This window comes from Nanorana parkeri, unplaced genomic scaffold (genome assembly GCF_000935625.1).
Source record: "Nanorana parkeri isolate BGI_ZX_2015 unplaced genomic scaffold, ASM93562v1 scaffold1037, whole genome shotgun sequence".
NCBI lineage: Eukaryota > Metazoa > Chordata > Amphibia > Anura > Dicroglossidae > Nanorana > Nanorana parkeri.
The window spans coordinates 411,072-419,066 of NW_017307305.1; the positions used below are offsets into that span (position 1 = coordinate 411,072).

General features: G+C 48.6%; 1 protein-coding gene across 1 annotated transcript in view; it reads right to left on the reverse strand.

The window, feature by feature from the left end:
* Window positions 1–5,723, reverse strand: part of SCNN1A (sodium channel epithelial 1 alpha subunit) — an 82,870-nt gene extending 77,147 nt beyond the window's left edge. Inside the window, exon 1 of the mRNA XM_018567372.1 lies at window positions 5,699–5,723. The gene's annotated coding sequence lies outside the window, so the exon portion shown is untranslated. The remainder of the gene's footprint in view (window positions 1–5,698) is intronic.
* Window positions 5,724–7,995: the final 2,272 nt, after the last annotated feature.

The following is a 7,995-nucleotide window of genomic DNA, read 5'->3' on the forward strand; positions in this document are numbered from 1 at the left end:
GGGGATTTGGTGGAGTTGGGGAGGGATAGTTAGTGGAGTTGGGAAGGGAGAGTTGGTGGAGTTTGGGAGGGAGAGTTTGGGAGGGATAGTTGGTGGAGTTTGGGAGGGAGAGTTTGGGAGGGATAGTTAGTGGAGATGGAGAGGTATAGTTGGGAGGGATAGTTGGTGGAGTTGGAGAGGGGTAGTTTGGGAGGGATAGTTGGTGGAGTTGGGGAGGGATAGTTGTCGGAGTTGGTGAGGGAGAGTTGTCGGAGTTGGGGAGGGATAGTTGGGAGGGATAGTTGGTGGAGTTGGAGAGGGATAGTTTGGGAGGGATAGTTAGTGGAGTTGGAGAGGGATAGTTGGTGGAGTTGTGGAGGAATAGTTGGTGGAGTTGGGGAGGGATAGTTAGTGGAGTTGGGGAGGGATAGTTGGTGGAGTTGGAGAGGCATAGTTGGTGGAGTTGGGGAGGGATAGTTGGTGGAGTTGGGAAGGGAGAGTTGGTGGAGTTTGGGAGGGAGAGTTTGGGAGGGATAGTTGGTGGAGTTTGGGAGGGAGAGTTTGGGAGGGATAGTTGGTGGAGTTGGGGAGGGATAGTTGTCGGAGTTGGTGAGGGAGAGTTGTCGGAGTTGGGGAGGGATAGTTGGGAGGGATAGTTGGTGGAGTTGGAGAGGGATAGTTTGGGAGGGATAGTTAGTGGAGTTGGAGAGGGATAGTTGGTGGAGTTGTGGAGGAATAGTTGGTGGAGTTGGGGAGGGATAGTTAGTGGAGTTGGGGAGGGATAGTTGGTGGAGGTGGAGAGGCATAGTTGGTGGAGTTGGGGAGGGATAGTTGGTGGAGTTGGGAAGGGAGAGTTGGTGGAGTTTGGGAGGGAGAGTTTGGGAGGGATAGTTAGTGGAGTAGGGGAGGGATAGTTGGTGGAGGTGTGGAGGAATAGTTGGTGGAGTTGGGAAGGGAGAGTTGGTGGAGTTGGGGAGGCATAGTTGGTGGAGTTGGGAAGGGAGAGTTGGTGGAGTTGGGGAGGCATAGTTGGTGGAGTTGGGAAGGGAGAGTTGGTGGAGTTGGGGAGGCATAGTTGGTGGAGTTGGGAAGGGAGAGTTGGTGGAGTTGGGGAGGCATAGTTGGTGGAGTTGGGAAGGGAGAGTTGGTGGAGTTGGGGAGGCATAGTTGGTGGAGTTGGGAAGGGAGAGTTGGTGGAGTTGGGGAGGCATAGTTGGTGGAGTTGGGAAGGGAGAGTTGGTGGAGTTGGGGAGGCATAGTTGGTGGAGTTGGGAAGGGAGAGTTGGTGGAGTTGGGGAGGCATAGTTGGTGGAGTTGGGAAGGGAGAGTTGGTGGAGTTGGGGAGGCATAGTTGGTGGAGTTGGGAAGGGAGAGTTGGTGGAGTTGGGGAGGCATAGTTGGTGGAGTTGGGAAGGGAGAGTTGGTGGAGTTGGGGAGGCATAGTTGGTGGAGTTGGGAAGGGAGAGTTGGTGGAGTTGGGGAGGCATAGTTGGTGGAGTTGGGAAGGGAGAGTTGGTGGAGTTGGGGAGGCATAGTTGGTGGAGTTGGGAAGGGAGAGTTGGTGGAGTTGGGGAGGCATAGTTGGTGGAGTTGGGAAGGGAGAGTTGGTGGAGTTGGGGAGGCATAGTTGGTGGAGTTGGGAAGGGAGAGTTGGTGGAGTTGGGGAGGCATAGTTGGTGGAGTTGGGAAGGGAGAGTTGGTGGAGTTGGGGAGGCATAGTTGGTGGAGTTGGGAAGGGAGAGTTGGTGGAGTTGGGGAGGCATAGTTGGTGGAGTTGGGAAGGGAGAGTTGGTGGAGTTGGGGAGGCATAGTTGGTGGAGTTGGGAAGGGAGAGTTGGTGGAGTTGGGGAGGCATAGTTGGTGGAGTTGGGAAGGGAGAGTTGGTGGAGTTGGGGAGGCATAGTTGGTGGAGTTGGGAAGGGAGAGTTGGTGGAGTTGGGGAGGCATAGTTGGTGGAGTTGGGAAGGGAGAGTTGGTGGAGTTGGGGAGGCATAGTTGGTGGAGTTGGGAAGGGAGAGTTGGTGGAGTTGGGGAGGCATAGTTGGTGGAGTTGGGAAGGGAGAGTTGGTGGAGTTGGGGAGGGATAGTTGGTGGAGTTGGGGAGGGATAGTTAGTGGAGTAGGGGAGGGATAGTTGGTGGACTTGGGGAGGGAGAGTTGGTGGAGTTGGGGAGGGAGAGATGGGGAAGGATAGTTGGTGGAGTTGGGGAGGGTTATTTGGTGGAGTTGAGGGGGGTTGTTGGAATTAACCCTTTAACTGACCCACCTCCAATGCATATTCAGACCTCAGTCTACCAAACTGAAGATAGACCCATCTTCCTTCTCCTTTAATCCCCCTCCATTTTCTCTTCTCTCCTTTGCTCCTACTTCTTTTTGTTCCTCATCCTTCCTGACCTTATAGAAGAACACTGCTATAAATATAGATTTAATCATTGCGTAAAGTGTTACCTTAGTCATTTATGACCTAGGTAATAAGCTCACGTGACACAGAACTCTCAGACACTGGAACAATAGCTTTATTGCCATATACCAGTGATAGCGATTTTATAGTTTCCCTTTTCTTCTTTTTTATTGGCACATATAACTTTGCATGCAGTGTAACCATTGTGCAAGCTGTACAATGTTACTGAACAGCAATGATTATATTCCATTGCAAAACTTAATAAAGAAAGAAGTCTTGGCAGGCTTAGCTCAGTGTGAGTTGCATTGTATTTATACCCCCTACAGCAGCCTGAAGAACCTTTTCTGACTGGAACAGCAGTAAGTACCAGATCCTCACACCCAATTGAGCTAAGCCTGCCAAGACTTCTTTCTGTTTTTTATTACTGGGGTGTGACCTGGTCACCTGGACAGACTGCTGAGTGGTCTTCAGCTGGTTCCTGATACTTGCGACTCAACCTGCTGTTCTGATTTCCTCTGTTTGACCCAGCTTGCCCCTTGGACCTGCTTCTGGAATTTCCCTACTCAGTGTGACCCTGGGCTGCATATTGGTCTCTGCTTTTTGCCTGCTGATTTTGCACCTCACTGCCCAGCTGTTACTGACCCATGGCTTGCTTCCTGACACTGCCTCTGTCTGCTGATTTGGTACCTTGCTGCCAAGTGTTATTGACCTTGCCTCAGCTCTTGACTCCGATCGGGTACTGAGTGTCTGGTTTCTGCTCAGTGATCTACAGCCATCCTGGTCAGCACACCTGAACAACTGACTCTGCTTGCAACTTTGGCCCTTGTGCCACTCTCCTCACATCTGTCACCGTTTCCTGGGGTGTTGGACAAGGAGTGCAAGAGAAGCCCCTCATTACTTTAGTTTCCACCCCGGTACATGACATCTCATTTTCCATCCCATGTACATTTCAGATAGATAGACTTACAACTAGGTGGTCAACTGATTAGTTTTCAACTTAAAATTCAAACCTATGGCATCCCAGGTTTTTAAGGCTATACATTCTAAGGTTTTATACCACATTTTTAAAGTCCCTTTTTTTCAGTGATACAGCTACAGCACAACACGAAATGAGGGAAATGGGGGTCACTGGAACAGGAAGACACAGGCAGCAATAAAAAACAAACAGAAGATCTTACCTCTCTATGCTTTTGCTGTCTGTCACATTGGGAAGATTTTCCTTTACTTCCTGTCTTGAGACATGGCAGGAAGTGTGAGGAGAGCTCTTTATGATAAGGGAAATCCTCACTAGCACAGTTGTCACTTGAACAAATGTAACTATTGCAAAATAAATTCCTCTATTCCTGTGACACCTCAAAATTTCAGATTTTCCCTCACTTCCAGTTCTGGAAACAATGGTCACCAGGACATATATGGGCTGATTTGTAAATCAGCTGTATGCTGAGTGGATGCTGTTTGCGTTGTATTACTGTTGTTCGATGGAGTCGAGGAGCATACGACATTTCTATGCTCACCCAATTCCTTGCATGACAAATGGGTCCAAACCCACAGAAATGCATACCATATGCCCAGATGTGGAGAGCAGGACTATATGAAGTGTTTGGAATCCAAGACGCAATGCAACACCTTGTCATCAAGATTCTAAATGGTATGTTGCATAACTAATCACCGGAGTCTTCACTGTGCAAGGTGGTAGAGGACTGCATGTAAAAACATCAGAGAACTACTTTGGCAGGATATAGGATACTCATTGTAGCTGTGTGTGTGGCATGAAGAAGATACTTCCATCCTAAAGTACTAAAAACCATGTGCAGGGGTACACAAGTACTGTGTTTGGTTCCAACGGAGGAGAAAACTGGGAAGAAGGGAATTCTGGTGGGTTCACCTCACCACCACAGTCAGTGCCATCCCTATAGTGAGGCACACTGAGGTGGTTACCTAAGGTGGTATCTCATTTGGTCACATGTGAGGGGGAGGGGGAGACAAACCCGTTGCCTTAGGGTCAATGGGTCACATGAAGGGTGGGGGTGGCAGTCCTCTTTCTGCCCAGAGAGCTCTTAGAAACCTGTAACTCTCTGGCCGGTGTCCCTCCCTGCTCCTGACAACCAATGATGTCAGTGAGCTAGTTGGCATGCTTCCTTGCTGTGCAGCCCCCCTCGGTAACGTGCGCTGCAAACACCACCTGGTGACATGCACCACCACCAATCATCGCAGTGGCGTCACTAGAGGGGTGCAGTGAGACCCCTGTGACACCATTGTAGGGATGACACCAAAATGACTGATAGTCATTTTGGTGTCACCCCCTTTGAAAAGTCAGGCACAGAGAGCCCGACAGTTGCACGAGAGATAAGGTATGCCCCTCCTTTCCCTGCCGGCATCCATCACCAAAATGGCTGCCAGCAAGTGACAGAGCGTGACGTCATGTGTAAAGACGTCACAGTGGGGTGTCACCCGGTAGCCACTCCGGATGACAATCCCGCCTTGGGACACCACTGAATCACCGCCAACCCATCTATCCACCCAGGGGCGTCCCGAGGCTGGGTGACACCCGGAGCGGTAACCGAGCGTCACCCCGCCGAGACGTCACTGCGCATGCGCGTGATGTCACCACGCGCATGCGCGATGGCGTAATCGCGCACGCGCGGCGGTATTCTGATACCTGCAGGTGGCTATCTTGGTGATGGACGCCGTCAGAGAGAGGAGGGGACAGTCACCCGGCAGGATAAGGTATGCCGCCGGGTCCCCTCCTCTCTACTGATACTGTCGGGCGTTCGGTCCATGACAGGATTTGGTGTGAATTTGATTAGATCGATAAAAAGAACATCCAGGGACAAAAACATGTCCAAGGGCAATATGATGTATAGTTGTATACATTTTTATATTCACATTTAAAAAACATTACTTGTTAAAAACATGAAAATACAAAGAGAAGATAACGTAAACATTAGTAGATCCATGTGATATAGAAAAACAAAGAACTTTTCTGAAGCCGATATAAAGTAATAAAATGGACAAATCTTAAAGACGTAAAAATCTGGTGAAAACGCAATCCCGCGGCGACTTCATTACTAGAACTGGATTGCAAAATCCTTTCAGTTTGCCCTTTAAATGCACCACTTTTAGATATAAATCAGATAACACGATATCATCTATAATGACCACATGGTGGGATGTAATAGTCCGAGAAAAATGCAGACATTGATCATTGATAGACATCAAGAACATTTCAAAGAATGGAAATTTACAGGAGATGGGGGGGCATTTTTCCTCCTACATGAGTGCCTATGATGCAGGGGAGTGTATGGAGGAAGATGCTAACCTGAATTCCTTTGTGTCCAGAGCCTAGGAATCTTCTACATTTAGTATTGAACACTATTCTCCACGTCCTTTCAAGTCATGGATGGTGCTCCTGGTTGCTTTGTTCAAATCTAAGATTGATATCCTGTGCTCTCTTTGTACGACTTGTTGGTTCACTGTGTACACCTTGCAGTGTCTCCCTAAGCCTGCCTCTTACCTGCAGCCTGCATCGCTGCTCCCCTCCCCTTACCTGTGCTTCAGTTGGACCAAGGAAAGTCTGAACTGGTTTTTTTCCAGATGAGTCTGGCAGCCAAGGTACCTGTCACCCGTCCCTCCCTCTAACCTGGGAAAACGACTTCGCCTTTGATCGTAAGAACAGGTAAAGTCACAACAGTCCAGAGGTGGCAGAGCTGCATTTATATGCGACAGTGTTTCTCCATCCGGGACTCAGAAAGGGCTCGTTCACACCAGTGGCAATGGGATGCGTTGGGCAGCGTTGCTCAATCCAAGATATCACCAGCACACAATGTTCAGATGACAAGAGAAGACATTGTGGGGCCACTAAGGACCTCCTCCTCAGGTAGCAGTGACGGTGTGCTGTTGCTGTTGTATTTTCAACAGTATGTTGTATTGGGACTTATGTTGTGGCGCCATTTCACCATAGCACCATTTACGATTGGGTCTAAATGCTGTGTGGAGGGCGCTGGATTTCTTGCATTTATGAACAGCATTGTCCAATGTAAAACCAATGCAAAAACACGGCAATTTGACTTATATCCTATGGCTTCAGTTCAACTCGGCATGAGCGCAGGTTTGGACTGAACCTGCTCCAAATTTGAGCTCCTTCAAACATTGGAGCTGCATAGGTCTCCCACCCATCTTATGGCTCCGAGCTCAGGTTTGGACTGAACCCGCTCCAAATTTGAGCTCATTACAACATTGGAGCTTCATGGGCCTCCCACTCAATCAGCTACAGGTCGGAGCATTGTCGGCATGCTTGTGCTGACGTCATTTATCTTTTACCACCTGGCCATATTAGGTCAATGTAATTTATCTCATGTAGCCATTTAAGGTCAATTGCATGCCTGCACCCCGCCCTTTGTTTATGTCAGGCTGCGCATGGGGAGTGTCGTCCACCCCGCAGCTGACTGACTGGGGTCGGCCAGGTGGTAAAAAATGACATCAGCACAAGCATGCCGACAATGCTCCGACCTGTAGCTGACTGGGTTCGGTAAAGAACAATACAAATACATAAATAAACAATATTTACATATAAATGTTTATAAATACGCATAGTATATAATGTATATTTGTAAACATTATACGTGAAAACATGAGGCATAGGGAGCTTTGTTGGACTTACGCATGCGCAGTCGCCATCAGATGTCTGGACAGGCGAATGTGTGGTAGTCCGTAAGAGTTCTGGACTTGGAGCCACTGATAAGCTGCGTTGGTTCATGAGATTTATGGACCTGATGCCACAGTGTGCTTGCATGCACAGACGAGCCCTTTACACGCTCCCACACACACTGCTGTAAGTCCAGGAAAGTCACGGAATGAGAGGACGCTGGAGGCCATATGATGAAGACAAGTATGCATTTGAGGAGGGGGGCATTTAGGCTCAGGAGGAAGTTAAAAAGAAGTGCACTTAGTGCGGGGACGGTGTTAATGGGCTTTGAGTTGTGTTGATGGCATCATTTTGAGATGCCTCTGAGATCATTCAGAGTTCATTGACAGGTGCCTATGACTTGGGGTTGACCTCCTTCTGACCTGCATATGACCTGCTTCAAGCACTTTTTTCATTCCTTTAGACTTGCCTGAGGGTGCAAACAAAAGCCCATCATCCCAGGCCCTGAAAAAGACAATCAAGGTTATTTACTAAAGGGTGAAGAGTTTGTAGAAGTGAACAATCTAGGACAACATAGCTGAACCTGAAAGTGAGCTGAATTGGAGAATTTTTCCAAATCAGCTATTTTGGTCTAGATTGGTCACTTCTCCTGTCTTCTCCAAACCCTTCACCCGCTTGTGAACAACGCTGAATGTATCAATGTAGTCAGTATAGGCTGCCAAATAAAAAATCCTTCATTTGCACAGTTGGTATGTTCTGTTCTTCCAAGTGAACTGCGTAACCTCTAATACCAGAGCTATTACGTTCTGACCTCATTAAAGGAGAACTATGAGGTGAGTGCTTTTCACTCACCTCAAAGTTCTAGCCGACCTGTGACAATGAGACTGTCACAGGTCGGCTCAGTAGATCGGGAGGTGAGCGAACACATACCGGCGTTCGCTCACCTCTCGATCCTGTCACGGCTCTCTGCA